General features: G+C 37.7%; 1 protein-coding gene across 4 annotated transcripts in view; it reads left to right on the top strand.

Moving 5' to 3' along the window:
• Window positions 1–16,117, top strand: part of EEFSEC (eukaryotic elongation factor, selenocysteine-tRNA specific) — a 124,854-nt gene that overhangs the window by 17,518 nt on the left and 91,219 nt on the right. The gene's annotated exons all lie outside the window — the stretch shown is intronic.

Here is a 16,117-nt window from a genome sequence, read left to right as displayed (position 1 = left end):
AATATTTAGCATGGCAGCAAGTCAGGGTGAGTGACTGCTGCCTAGAATGTGTCCAGAAAAATTTGTTTTCCAACGTATTGCTTGTTTACTTTGGCTCTAATTATCTGCGTGCACTGCAGAGAATGAAAGTATTCTGTTTCTCAGAACTGGCATCTTTAATGTGTTTGGGACTGATTTGTTTGAGATTTCTTTCTGCATGCTGCCCTGCTATAGTTATGCAGTAATGTGGGTGCTTGAAATAAAGTTTAACATAAAAACTGAGATTGTTTGCAGGGTGTCTTACTTGAGAACAGCCTTACTTTTTCGACATGGATCTATTTTTCGTCCTTGATCCAACTACTGTTCTTGTAAAGATTATAATTCTTGTTGGTGTTTGGAGATGATGAAAGTTTGAGAATTAGAGTGGTAGTTTTATAGAAGTCTCACAGAATTTTGTATCATGACACTGAATTAATTTCCCAGTTCACGTGTGTATGGAGTTGTATGTTGAAATATAAGACACAAGAAGTAACCTAATTTTTCTCTCTTTGTATTTCCATTTGATTATGTCCTGCAGCTGGAATACCAACACAACACTTTTCTACATTACTGTCACAGAAATCCAGAAACTTGCACCAAACTTGAGGTTCACCATGCTTCAATGTACAGAAGACTCTAAGGCAAAATGTAACATAGTCCTGGTGACTTGAGGTAGTTGTCTTCCAACGTCCCACTAGGTGTTAGTAACTCTTCTCATTCTACATTGACCTGCTTAAGAGAAGCAAAGCTGTAGTTGAGTGTATGAAAGGGATATATGTAAGATATTTTAACTGATATAGTCACGTTTATTGCTGTTAGTTTTAGGGGTGTTCTTCTTCATTCCTTGTTACCCTGCTCCATTTGAGTCTCAGTTGTAGTGAGATTTGGCCTTGCATTGACAAATTTTCAAACTCTCCATAGCGTTCTGTCGATGCAGGCGATGACTGGCTTTGCTGCCTCGGTGTCACTGTGCAGCTGGCTCCACATTTGTGTTTTGGGCAAGCTGTCCTGACTCCTGGTCAAAGCTGGGTCTCTCTGTGAGAGGAGCTTCTTGACCCTTTGTACTTTGTACAGTGTTGGCCTCGCAGGCAGGCTCTGGAGCTGTTGTCTGGAATGCGTGTCTAATGCGTTCCACTCGGACCTCAGTTCCATTCCATAATGTTAGCTTTAATTGGCTGCTTTTAAACTTTTGTGTACAATTTGGTCGTATACGGTGAATTACCACCCTTTGCTTTTTCCTAAGAACACGAAAGTAGAATCCAGACTCTGCTTTCCCATGCTGCCTTTTGGTATTGCCCACGAGCTCTTTTAGGACAGCACTGGTGTGTAGTATTTCTGTCAGAGGACAGACTTACTTTCTAGTGGGTTTTTTAACCTCTGATCTTCCAAAGACTGTACCTTTTAAACATTGTGTTGTATTTTTGAACTGAATTCTGCATTTGGAAGTTTAAAAATAATTAATACTTCTTGCCCAAAGATGCATCTCCAGTTTAATAACTGTTGCCTAATTCGTAGTGTGACTAAATAGCCAGCATCTCCTCCAAGTGATTTTTCTTTTCTTTTAAATATTCCTATATTTTAATTTTAGTTACTTTGAGTGCACAAGGACTTTAGGGCAGCATCAATGATATAACCAAGGCTGGTCTTTACTGTGTAAGAATGCCTTTGTAGGTGCTTCTGAAGTGTCAGAATGTGTAGCGTGGGCAGAATGAGAGTCTGTTACTGTAAAGGTTTCATCTAGGCTTAAATGCTTGATGGAAGCATCACCAGAGCTATTTTTGAGAAAGAGGGGTAGTTGAGTTATGTGAGGAAGAAAATTGGCAGTGCTGCATATAAAACAAATTCTGCAGTTCAAGCTCAAAACAGTGATGAGTCTCTTGTTTGTACTTAGTATGGATGAGGTAAAACAAAGCCTGCCTTTATTCTCCACATCAGGCTTATGAGCTCATGTTTTGGCTTTTCCTTTCCCCTCCCTTTCTGACATGGGCTCTTGTCTTTTTTTTCTTTTCTAAACAGACAGTAACTCTCCCCGATATTTTTAATCTCGACAAGATGTCCAGTGGCTGATGTTGCAAAAGTGGTGCATCGACAAAGAGAGGATAAGAGCTGGAGCATTCCAGGTCTGACATTTTTGGCTGAGAGGCTGTGAATTGTGGCCACTGATTCCTCCCAGCACAGCATGCTTGCTTTGGGCAGGAGACTACTTTTCATTGACTCCTGTTGTGTGGCTCCCTGCTCCTTATTTTAGGCTTCCCCAAGAAGTAATGCCTGAGAGTTTCATGGTTTTAGATGAAAGAGCTGTTGTCTTACTGAATTATCTCCTTTCTGTCTATATTTAAAGCAAAGTTGACAGGTAAAAAAAAAAGGTACAGTAAAACAAAAGCTCTTTTACGGTAATATGAGTCTAGATTAGCATAAAAGTGAAATAATGATTTAGTATTTTTTTATTTACTCATGTTTGTTGAGGCTGCTTGCTTACCTATAGTCCACTAGCAGTGGACTGAGCAGTAGAATTGACCTCATTATATTGACCTCAAGATAGGTTCCTGGGCCCTAGTGGGATTTAACCTGCAAAAATTTTTCCACTGAAACAGATTATGAGAAGTATTAGATGATTTGGAATAGAAAAAGTAATATTATGCAATTTAAAAATAATACACATTTGTAATCATGGATATTGAGTAGCCATGTAGTGTGCAAGTGCTTGTACTCTTAAATTTTTGAGAGAAAAATTACTTTAACGCCTAAAAGAAACATTTTCAATTTTTTAGTGTTCTAGTGCAATATTTTAAGGTAATGGCATTTTTTACTGACTGAAGTGAGCCCAACTCATGAAACTTTTCAGTCACTAAAAGTATAACTGATGCTTTTAAAAAGTAAAGATGTAAGAACTTCCTCATGACAGCTAAACTTCTTGAAACCATATAAAAATCTGCTTATACCATAGTTCAGCCTTGCAGCACCAAAATTGATCTATAAGCTTGTTCTGTAGACGTGCCTGTTCATTATGTATGACTGTTCTTGTTTGTAGTCTGTGTTCATTCACAACATAAAACCTTCAGCCATCTCTGCAGCCATGTCTTACACTGTTTCCATCAGGTAATACTTCCAGTCATGAAGCTTTCCCCAGTTTAATAAAGATAAGGTGGGATAATTTGTTGATTGCTACCTAAAAGGAGTTTAGATCATTAACCATTGCAAGAGGGGAAATTAGGGCATGGGTTTGGTGCTTTTTTGACTCTTTTTTTTTTTTTTTTTTTTTTTGCAAATCTTATTTTTGATGCAAAGGCAGTTCTGTCGCCAGCCAGTCCAGCATGTGGAGACTCTCCCCCCCACCATAAAACAATGAGCACATTCAGGCACAACTAGTGTTTTCAGTTATTAAAAAACGGAGCCGTCTGTCTCTGCCTGTGACTTTAATCTTTAAGCCTTTATTCCCTGTACCCCACCCCCTCTTTCTTTCCCCAACCTTTTGTTTGTGAAGTGCAGAGCTACAGGATATGTGGGCCTGGAGTTTCTGAATGTATTGTACATTCCCCTGGCAATTACAGATGTTTATAACCCTGACTGATGTTATTTCAGTATTGTGGAGGGTGAACAGAAAATTAAAGAATACAATTTTCATTGCCCTTAGCAATCTTCAATTTTATTTATTTTGAGGACAGGGGAGAAGAAAAAAAAGAAAAAACAAAATGTAAACTCTTAATTTTTTTTTTTTAAAAATCTTGTTTCATGTTCTTAGATAAAGCACATCTGAGAGCTGTGCAGGAATATCTTCCCATACTCTACCATAATTATTTTGGTAGGACAGTATGTTGCATGCAGTGTTATAAAAACGTAATAGGACTGGATTTTAATACAAAAGAAGCTCCTTAATGCAGGGTGCAAGACCTTTGCTGACTTTATTTCAAAGGCGGGGCAAGGTAGCTTAGGGCTTGTAACGATTTAAAAGCAGAATCATATACTTTTTTTAGCTTTGTACAAAACACTGGGTTTTTTTGTAGGAGAATGATTTAGAATCTGATGAGTTGGAGATTTACTTTTGGTCTTGGTGACTTTGTGACAGAATTGTTTAGGAAAATTTATTTTTGGTAGTCTTGTAGAAATGTGCTCTTGATCTGTACAAGGTTTTAAATAAATTTCTTACTGGTGGTGGTTGAGCTATCTAAAGCTGCAGGCCTGCTATAAGATTAGTGTCCTTGAATTGACATAGGGGTGGAAAGAAGAGAATCCTGTAGCAAATCTCTGTGATTGGGGTGATAATTTGTGTGTTTCTTGGGGATTCCAGTGCATCCCATGATTTTCAGAGTCATTGGTCTAAAACATTGAATTTAAGTAGAGAAAAGTTAATTGGAGTCAAGAATTTCAAGGTGGTTCAGCAGTATCTCTCAGGTACAACTTTCATATCTATACCTGTTTTTGACTGCACGCAAACTGCCGTTTATAGGTTTTGGAAGTTTGGAGTTGCATATCTAAATATTCAGGTCTGTCTACCTATGTGATGGTCCTTATCTCTCCAAGGACTGCTGCTTGGAACTTTTCTTTAGACTGATCTTCCAAAGAAATGGCAGAAGAGTGAACAAGAATTTACAGTGAGATATCCTCTGGCTAGGCAGGACTTGAAGAAGTTAACACAAAAGATAGCAGAAAAGTCTCCTTGTCATCTAATATTAAATTGATAAAAATATGCTTAAAGAAATTTTAACACGTTCCAAGATGTTTATAATTCAGTAATTCTCCAAAGCACCATGAGAGAGGCAATAGATGCACTACAGTAACAGTTCTCCAGTCCTCTGGGAAGGAAAAGAACTAGTTGGTCATTAAACACAGCACATTCTTTTTATCCTGAGATTCAGGTACTAAAGTTGTGCATTGCTTGTGTAAGGATTTCTGAGATGTGCTGGTTCTTTTCATGTTACAGCATGGGGGCATGGGTGTGATTGAATCTTAGATATGCTGGTGGAAAGATACCATCTTGTACAAATGCTAAAATAACTTGAAAAGTTGAAGAGCTGAGTGTTTAGTGCTGATAGAGAATAGAATTTGTAGAAACTTTGTAGTTACCGTTCATGAGTCTGGTTTTGCTCCCTCTCTGAGTCCAGTACTGGGTTTGTATGTTGTAGTAGATCCAAATATGGACAGCAATATGGACACATTAGTTAGAAAACATTTCAGTTGGTGTGTTCTTGGAAAACAGAGTGTAAAATTGTCTGAAAAGCTAACACAGGAGTTAACTTACTGAAATAGTTCACTGCTTTGAGGGAAAATGTGTGCACTGGTGGCTGTTTATGTGCTCTCTCCCTGAAACAGTCTTGGAAAGTAGATCAAGTTATTTCAGTGATTTTTGTACTGCTTTCCTCTTTCCAGTATAAACCTGGTTTTGCATGACTTATCATTGGTAGTGAAAGGCATACTCTGATGTAGGCTGCTGTCAGCTCTGGCCTGAGCATCCTGTAGCAGCAGGGAGGTAGCAGGAATTTCCATGGTTGTAGGTGCTGCGGAGGCTTTAATTTAATATTTGTCTCCACACTCCAGTTAGTGGAGAAGGCTCAGGTGCAGCGTTCTTGAAGGTAGGAATAGTCTTTTTCTATGTGGTGTGAACTGAGTCATTAGAGATGGAGCAGAACACTCTGGATGTGTGGAAGTCAGTCAGAACTGGAGATGGGCACGTGCAGGTTCAGTGCCTTTGCAGTTCTTCCAGATGTTTGATTCTCAGCAACTATATTCTCTTTCAGGTCTTGGAAATTGCTTCAAAGATGATCTCTGTCTGTGGTCTTTGAAAGATGCAAAGGACAGAATGGTCATACTTGTAGTTATATTTTTGCAACATTTTTAACATCATCACATGCAAATATAATTACTTTTATTGTCTTGAAACTTGGCAGGAGATCTTGTAGAGACCAAATGTAAAGTTGTTAAGGGTCAAGACTATAAAAAGGGTATTTTTTTCCTTCTTGATCCTCTGACCTGTTTGCTTTTCGGTGTTTACTTTAAAGACTTTATGGACCACCAGGGACCATTTATGGTCACTGTATAAGGCCCAAGTGTAATGTTACTTTGCATTTAACTCTTCAGAGCAGTGCAAAAACACATGTGGCCTTGATACCAAAACAAAATATCTTTGAATAACAAATCTGAAACTTGAACTTATCACTCATTAGGCGCTAGGAAAGCTTGCTGGAACCCTGAGTACACAATATCATCTGAGGGGGTCAAAACAGGGTTTTACAAGTATCCATTTTCCTTTTTTTTTTACTTTTTTTCCTGAAGCATGAACATAAAGTATTGATTTATTGTGCAACTTACTGTCACAGTGTTTCAGAAGCCTTATTTTAAGAGCTAAACAACTCCAGGCAAAAGGAGCAGGGCACTTCATTGCCAATCTCTAAGTTTGGGTTTGATATGAATTGGTGGAATTACAGGTGGCATTTTTTTATGACACTTGGGAACTTCAAAATATTGAAATAGCCTGAAATATTTTATAGTCTGAATCTCAAAATATGAAACTGAACTTTTTTCTGCTAGGTGTAATATAGGCAGGTGGTGCAAAAAACAGACAAACAAAATGCCATCAGAAACCCCTGGACAAGTAATTTTTACTGCTTGGATGGTAATAGCCTAACTGGTTTCTTCTACACTTTGTTTTGCTTTTGAGTCTGTGAAATAATAGTTTTTCTTACTATATCCCACAGATTGTACTCAATGGCTGATGAGCTGTATAATGGCATTCAGTCTAAAATGCTGAGTGACTTTGCTGTAGTTTTGTGCAGCATCCTAAATATTTAACCTCTCAGCTTTTACTGGTATCTGTATTTGCATATACATATATGTGAATGACACTTTAAAAAGTTAATGTTTGCTAACTAATTCACAATTTATGCACTTTTGACTTCAAGCCAAGAAAGAAATTAATGCAGCTGAAATACCACGGTGTTGAGTAATTCAGCAAATGCTACCTTTTTTTTGTAACAGTCATCTGTGTCTACTCAGAATGATTGTTGCTTTTCCAAGATATGTAGGCTTTCTTGAACTGTACCATAGTTTGTTTTCACATTAAAATAAGTAGAGGTCTGTTTTGGACTGGGTTCAGTTTGTGCCCTGTTAATAAAAAAATTCAGATCTAGTAGTAGGTAATATTACATATGGAAGTAGAATGACGTCTTCTCTCGTATGGTGCTTTACCTCCATTTTTACACATGCTATGTATTACATGGCATTTCGTGTTGCAAGGCAAGGATTGTTTGCTTTGCTCTCCCCTCATTGTCTGTAGGATTTTCATTTGGGGTGATTTTCTGGTTTTTGACAGAAATACTTATTTTAAAAACAGGGATTTAAATGCCAGACCTTAGTAGTCACTCATCCGGTTTGCTACATTTTCTTTGAAACTAGTAGAAATGAGTGATTTTGAGGGACAAATCAAGAAAGTCAGTGATGAAATTAAGTATTCTTTTCTTTAGGTTTCATCTTAATACCTCTTACACAGAATAAAATCATAAATGTTATATTAAAAATGAAGGTTCATCTAGCTGGATGTGACTTTAAAATCTTAATGGTGTAAATATCAAAGCTGTATTTTTGTTTGTCTAATGACAAATGGTATTTATCAGCACTGAATTTGAATTGTTGTGCTGTTTAGTTATATAATTGTGCTCTTTTATTAGAAGTGGTTTTTTTTCCCTTCTTTCACTCAGCATCTTTTGCTTTTGTCACTGTGTGCTGTTAACATGGATTTTTCTTTGTGAAGGACCTAACTGCATTTGCCTTGTTTCCTCTTTTGAAGCTACTATAAATTCCTTTTCCAGAAAGTGACCAGATCAAAATGCAGTATTTTATTTCAATATTACATTGTATATTGACAAAGTCTAATACTTTACCTTTCTTTGCTGCTTCTACACTTAAAACAATTTTGCATTGAACAGCATATAATGACTGTATCTTTTCAGAATTTTCTGAAGTAATTGCACTAGTTTTGTGTGTATACACATGTACTTAAGTTTTTGTCAATTCTTCCTAACAATGTGTGGACTGTTTATTCAGCTTCAAGTTTCTCTGTAGTTCCTCAGGCTGCTGTTCAGTGAACCCCTTGGCCTGCAGCAGAGTCTTGTCCCTAGAAATGGGAGGTTTGCTTTGCTCTTTCCTTTTTTTCCCTTTGCAGCTCTGGGCTGTTTGGTTCTCCCTTGTGCCAACTCCAGCACTCCCTGGAGCACTGCAGGAGCTCTGGGTCGCCTCGCCCGTCTCAAGGAGAATTCTCTGGTTTGGCTGGGTTGAACTGACTGGTGTGAGCTCAACTTTGCCCTTCATCAGACTCTCCATAACCTGTGGGAGGCCTAAATGAACACAGTGGTGGGGAAGCAGGAACTGGGAGCAGGAACTTCCCAGCTCATGGAACTGCCTCCTCCATGACCAGGTGCCAGAGCCATTTCACTGCTGTATTTCACTGACAACTGCTTCTAAATTTTACTGCATATGTACAGGTAGTGATGTAGATCAGTACAATAACAGAGTAAAATAAAATGTGTGATTGCCCTGGCTTGAAACCACACGGGTAAAATTGCCTTTTTCCTTTGCATGTTTTGTCTTTACAATGGAAGTGAAGGATATTAGTTGTGGTCTTTTCTTGGCTGGAGAAGGATGTGTCCTTAGCAGTGGCCATTACTTGTGCTGCTCTAGCTTAGGCTCAGGCTGGGAGGAGGTGAGGTGTACTTAGGTTCTGTTTCTGTTGGGGAGAGGGGAGAGCAAGTATAGGAAATTAATTTGTTACCTTAATTAAAATTAAAAAGGTTCGGAGCAATCTCTTTAGTAGTGAATTTCTATCTCGTAGTCTTTGGAGGAAGGTTTCTCTATAATTTTACGGGTTTTTTTACAAAACTATGTGTAATTTAATGTGTGTTTAACCAGTGAATTTAGTCTGATTGCAATAAGGGCATCCTGTATTTACCTTGTTTAAGAATAGTCTCTATTCTGTAAGTGGTGGAAACTATCAAACTGTTCAGACATTACTCAGACTTGTGCTTTTGGCCTTCCTCTGAACACAACATGGGACTCTTTACATTTACAGAATGTAAAGGATCTCTTGATAACCTTCTTTTTACCTGTGTTGTTCTGTGTTTTTTAAGATGGTTTTCACTTTAAGGTTTGTTTGTGCCTTTTTTTTCTCAATAACTCATCCCTTTCATGTAAGCTTAATCCTGTGTGAAATATTGCAATAGCTAGACCAGCATATAATTAATTATTGCAAGATCTTCTTCAGTCTTTCTTAGCATGACCTTCATAGAGGCTTTATCAGCTTTGTTCATACTACTTCATCATGGCTGATCAAGCTTATTGACATCCTCTAATCATTACAGGCATTTCCTTCCTTTCAAAAACACAGAGTTGTTTCTGACATGTAGCTAGAACTCACTCAAACAAGATAGATCCTTGGATGACTTGACAAAGGAGATGGTAGAGGCATTCATGCCTTTATCCTCTTCAGAGCAATATGGCACACTATTTCTTCTGGCAGATGAAGTATAAAGTTTATTCAAGGGAATTGTTGGGTGGCATCTTTTGCAAAAGAACCCTTTTATTTCTTATACGGAATTACCACCTATTACTTGGAGTTGAACTCACATTTACAAATAAATAACTGTAATAGATGGATTATTTGACATATGAGAAATGGACGTCTTCCAGTTATGCCCTGATGGCCACACTGTTTTCCCTTTCTAGCTGTCAGTTACAGGCCAACCATAGTGGCAGGTTTTCACCTGAAGAGAATTCATGCAATGATATAAAATGATACAGTGCTTCTCATTTTAAGCTTTACTGTGCACTCGGATATGTTGTGGGTTGCCAGTCTGATGCTTTCCATCTGATGTTGCAGAGGTTGAAGCTGCACAGCTCCCTGTTTGTGCTCTGAGCTGCTGATGGCCTGCTTTGGAAATGATGGTGGGATGCTTGAACTCCATGAGTTCCTTTTCAAAGTGTTTCCTAACAGGACTTGTATCAGTTTTGATCCATAATTTGCATTGTTTGACAGAAGGTTTCTTCATGTGTAATTCATGTTCCCTTTTTGAATGCATGCCTCTCCCTGCCTTACACCTCCTATTTCTGTTTGAATTTTGGGGGATTCCATATGCTTTTAAACATCTTCCTTATTCATCACAGTGCCTCCCTTAAGGTAACCAGCAAAATCCTGTGTTGACTTGTAACATCTCCCAGGGTGCAGCTGTATATGAAAACAGGGAATAATTTAGTTGTTTCTGAATAAAGTTTCTGAACAAAAAATGAATGGAGGGAGGGGGCTGTGAAAGGGGAAGTTGGATACTCACTGCATGATATAGACAGTATTTCCTGAGACAGGAGATACTAACCTCAAAGAATTTAAAATAAAACATTGATCTAGCTTTTTTTTTTTTGCCTTTTTTTTTTTTTTTTTTTGAAAGTGGAATAGCGGAGGTAAAAATGGTAGAATAGTTGGTCTTTTTATCCTGTGTGCAGATGAAATTGATTAAGCCTTAAAAACTCGCCTCAGTCCACCCGGTTTATTAATTGAAGAATTTCCTCTTCCCCAGAATGGGAAGTGCACATTAAAACAGAGCTTTGCCCTTGAGTAGCAATGATACTTGAGAACGGTACATTTTCAACAATCCTATTTTCTCTTCTACACTAGAGGAAATCCTAACATGGTAAAAAGTATATATTTTTTTTTTTAAAGTATGTTTAAGGAAGTCCTCTTTCATTTCCTTGTAGAGCATGAAATCAAATTATAGCCCATGGCCCACAATTATTTTATTTTTACCTTTCAAATTCCATTTCTGCTTCCTTTTGCTGCCTGTGAACAAGAGTTTTACTGTTTGTGCAAAGTCAGCTAAAAAGATTACCACAAACAGGACAGGACACAGTAGCTTAAAGAAGCCACCACTCAGAATCTGTGCCTGTGTTCCATGTTTGTGTGGCATGCAAAACCTCCCCTTTGCTCACACAGTGTCCTGATCCCCTTTTTCACTCCACTTACCAGGTTTTACCATTTGAAGCCATGCCAGCTTTATATTGATATATTATTTGGATTCTAATGCAATACTTTAGTTGTGCTTGCCAAAATAATAAAACTTAAAAATGCTCTAATATTCTTGATCTGCATTTGGTAAAGACAAACCAGTTGAGATTCTGCTTATTTGTTGAAAATGTCTTTTGGGTGAGCTTTTCAGTAAGGAATTGGTAGCTAATTTAGTGCTCGGAGATTGTAGCTGGATGGTTCTGAGAGTGGGCTCAGTGCGTGTATAATAAAATAGTAATACATTTTTGGAACTGATAAACTAATACATGAGGCTGAAGTGTTTGTTTGTCTTCCTAGATCTAATAATGTCATCTTTTTCTAAATTAATGTTAATATTAAATTTTGCTGCAGGGTCACAGCTCAGTCTGGGAGTTCAGGTATAAAATTTACAAGGATGCAACAGGCTGCACAAATGGACGGTATTTTGAGTTCATGTACATACAGAACTGCAACAGCCTCTGCGGTTGAGGTTGAAGGGGGTTTGTTATTTAAGATGCAATGTTCTGTTCCAGAATAAAGCATGTTAATTATAGTGCTTTACTGTTTTTGAAAATGCATCTGATGTCTTGGGTACTCCCATGGTGTTTCCTTGTGAGCACTGGCATAAGAGCTGGTTTTTACTAATTGTGAAACTAAATACATTTATGAGGAGTGAATTTGATGGAGAGGATGAAGGTCTGCACCTTGTTGCCTAGAACTCTGGGTAGGCTTTTTTTCCTATTTCAGCAAGGATTTGAAGATATATTATACTAAATAGTGCAGATACAGAGAATGCAGTGAATTTTCTTCTAAAGATTAGAAGTTCATTGATGCATACTTTTAAAATCCAGGGTATTCTTTTTCAGTGTACTCAGGCAGCAGCTGGTGAGCTCTTTCTGGTGAGCTCTTTCAGGATCCAAGAGTGAGAGCTAGCTAGGAATGATGTTGCAAGTAGTATAATTTTGTTCTTCCCATGAAAAAATTGAGCTGATGGCTACTTTAGGGAAGCTTGAGTTGCTGCCTTCTGCTCTTTGGAAACTTGACGTAATCTTTGACATCTGTGATTCAACTAATCTCCTGAGTAAAGAGTAATAAATTACTTCCTTGATGACTTTTTATGGTCAGATACTCCCCAAAATTTAGAAGCTAGCGTGGGTTGTGTGTTCTAAGCAGTAGCTGGACCTTTTCTTTATCTGGTCTGTGAAGGTATTTTTCTTATTTTCTGAGTTTTGTGTTCCCTGTCACTTTTCTAATACAAATGAGTGCTGCTGCCTCCAGGTTTAGCTGGCACTTGCAGTCTTTGTGATGCCGTGCTGCTGGTCTTAAGTTTTTCCTGTGTTTGGCTGTCATCCAGAATCTTCCAGTTCATGTTTTATCTTTCTTTTTTGTTTTTCTTCACTCAGACTATCTACTTTATTTCTGCTGTGGTTTAGCTGCTTATCTTTGAAGTATAATTCCCATCTTTCTCCACCCCCTTGTGTTTTCTGATGACAACTTGTTTATTTCATTCGCTTTTTACAGGGTTTCATCTGAACTGTGTGTCATCACGCAAAGGGTACTCCAATAATTGATCTTTCATTTTCAAGCAAAGTGAGAAATCACATGTCAGGATTTATCTTTCTCAATGTTCTTGAACATGTCTTTGATAGATGAAGTGGCAAATAGAAGGTTACACCCCTGTTTTCTCTGTAGAATAAATAATTTGAGTATCTTAGTTTAACTTTTTCATTGATTCTATGTGACCTGCTTCAGTGCAGATAAAATATTTTTGATTGCTGTGCTTCCTTGTATGCAGACCTGTCCTTTGTGTGTGTCTCTGCTTCGTTCAAACTAATTTCAAGCCATTTTCTTGCTCTGAAGGCTCGAGGAATATTCAAATCGTCCATAATCTCTTCCCTGTTACTGTTCTTAACTACGTAGGCCCATATTCTGTCTCCTTTTCTGATGAATTCAGTTCTCTGATCTTTCAGTTCTTCTTCCCCACTGCTGATATTTTGTTGTCAGATATTGCAGGTGTGAGTGATATTTTCATGGTTTTTTTTTATTCTTGGTACTGTTTTTTGAGTCTCTACATAGTAAAGCTGCAATATTTTTATGTCTCAATTGAAATCTTTCAAAGTGACATTGTATTCATAAGAATACTGATGCAATCCATCCTCGCTTCACTGTTCCCTTGTTAAATCTTACTCTGCTGCAGAAGATTATTCAGAAATATTGTTCTTTTTGTTGACTCAACCCTGATATGATAGTGAGCTGATTGTTTACTAGAGATTAAGTAGTGAATATGAAGTTAAATATACTCTAAGTCTGCTATTACCATTTATTTGTTATGAGGAGAGAATGTACTGGATGAGGTGTTCCATGGTAGATGGGAAAGGGTTACAGTTTTGTCATCTTGCCAACTTTCCTCATTTGAAGTGTGACGTTGGTGAATCCTTGTACAATTCTCTACATTATTTTGTTTTAGGATTTAATAAACTTTATGCATGGCTGATGGGCAATGAAGGAAATGAGTTCTAGAATAAACCAAAGTGTAAAACTACGTAGGAGAAGATGGGGGATTGGGAAGAAGCTGAGTTGTCAAAGATGGCTTATTAAACAGCTCAAAAAGGAAAGTTGAGGAGCTGAGTTTTAGCATTATTTTTTTGCCATGTTACTCAAGGGTCCTGTAAACTTGAGCATTCCTGCCTTGATATGCACAAGTAGACGCATACAAACCATCACAGAACATTCTCATACCTCGGTGAGAATGCAGTTCAAGTATTTCTGTCAATGCTGTTGTGGTCTTTGCCTTGGCTCCATGACCCCTTTGAAGGGCAGCAGCTTCCCACCGTGCATGTGTGCCAGCTCTGCCAGCCATGGCTTTTTGTCCCACAACATCCCATCTTGTGCCATCTCTTAGGAGCTGTGGTCACTCAGTACATTAGGCTTTAGAGGAAGCACAGTGACTGTGCTGACAGTCTTTGTGAACTTGGGTGCTGCTGCTTCCTTGACTTGAAGTGTTTTTGTCTGGAGTGTCACGGTATGTCTTCTGGTGTTTCTGGAGTTTTTCCGTGGAATATACCATTGTTCTTCTTTGTTCATCTTCTCGTTGCTCTGCAATGCCCCAAGGCAGACGTTCTTGACCTTCTAGCAACTGGATTGATGATTTTTATGGATCTTTTAAAGTGTTGCTGATAAATTCATAAATACAGCAATTGCAAGCATTTGCTTTATGACAAATGAATTTGAAGCAGTTGATTTAGAGTTTCAAGGTAAAGTTGCCCCTTTTACCTAAACTGCATACTGCAATTCAGTGCAGATTTTGTATTCTTTTGGACGGAAAGATATCACACTGTATATAATGCATCTTATCAGCTGCCTTTTTCAAGGCCAGGTTTGGGTCTGGTTGCTTTGGCTTAGTTCTGGAGCATGAGGATCTCTGTGCTTTAGTGGTCAGAGTAATGTTCAGTAAGGCTCAAGCTGCAGCATTGTTGTGTTACCATTGTTGTGTTGTGTGAATGTCCTTTTTATAGTATTAATAAAGAGTTGGACATGGTGGTTTGGTTTTCATTATTTATTCCCATTCCTTTTGAGGATGTCAGCTGTGTAGAATAGTGTAATAAACAATATGTGTATTAAGTTTAAAACAGTTCTGTTATATATATTCACAAAAATGGATCCATTCTGACTGCTAAGTGCTTTGTCTGAAACTATTTTCATGCCTTTTGTTTCATTGGTTTCTGACCTTTAGGTCTGCACTTGGGTGGTGTGTCAAGTCTGAGCCTCTTGTACAGTCTTGATGATGTTTGTGTTGAAATTTAAGTGAGCTCTAAATCAATACAATTCCCAAAACAACAAAAATGCAAACTACTTTTGAAGATACAAAGCCCATCTTTGGTTTGTCAGGGAGAGGTGTTTGAAATGATTCGTGAAAATTCTGCAGGAGCACTGGAAATATCATAATTATCCTGCTAGTGCTCTGAAGGGCTTAACATTCATTATTACAAGATGAAAGCTCTGGTAGGTTGAAATAGTCATTTGTAGCCATAATTTTTTTATTTTTTTTCCCTTGTAGTTCCCACCCACTCATTCACCCATGCACTTCAACCTCGGAATGATTTCCTATCCTGAGTTCATGGGAATTAGGAACAAGGGTAGCTGTTGTCGTAGCCATTGTAAAAGCCTTGAAAAAAAGCAATGGGAAGGCAGAGAGCAGAGAAACAAGGAACAGTTGTATTGATTTCTTCTGATCTTAAGGCCAATATTAATAATACTTAAGTTAGAGAGCTGGAATTTTACATGTTTTCTAGCTTTTATTATCTTTCAAAATGGGCTTTTTTTGGCCTATGACTTTCTAGTACTTCAGCTTTAAATCTTTTTGAACTTTTTTTATGTTTAAACTTTCTCAGCACTTGAGTCTGTTGCACTTTTCTATTTTGGTATTCAGAGTATTTCAGTTACCTCAAATGAAACAAGAAAATTCTGAATGTAATTAGTGAAAGGCCCAATGTTCATCAAAAACTTCCTTGAAAACTAATTTAAATCGTGAAATTCAGGTTGCTTCAATCAAAAGATTAAGGGTTGATGAAAATAATACTTTGAAAAATAAAAATAATCCATAAATGTGGTAGGTAATGTCAGCCTAAAATTTAGAAGCCTGTCCACAAAAAGATCTAGGAATCAGATCTCTGTTGCTGTGTTTGAAATTACTTGTTCAGGTTACGTGGATTTGAATTGGGAGCGAATGGCAATACATTGCAGGTTTTAAATTGCTTCTTCCTAACACTGAGGGATTTAAGAATTTCTCTAGACTTGGGATAAACCTGTCTCTGGTGGTGATTACCGTTTTTGCTTTTATGAAATTTTGGACTTTGAAAAAAAAAAAAAAAGGTAGGAAGCAGGTAGGGACTGAGGCTTGTGGATGTTATGGTGTACCTGGCTGGCTCTTGTTGGAATTGCTCTGAGTGTGCAACTCTCTGCAATGTTACTGTGTGTTTCTTTGGCTGTATCAGATTCCTGCTTGGCTGCTTATAACATAATTTTTAATTGAGGAAAATGTTATGCCTGTGTTGCTACAAACTTAATTTACTTAGTATT

The sequence above is a fragment of the Zosterops lateralis genome (genome assembly GCF_965231275.1).
Source record: "Zosterops lateralis genome assembly, chromosome: 11".
NCBI classification, from domain to species: Eukaryota; Metazoa; Chordata; class Aves; order Passeriformes; family Zosteropidae; genus Zosterops; species Zosterops lateralis.
Note: the sequence above shows the minus strand (reverse complement) of the source record. Positions and strands in the feature narration are given on the sequence as shown.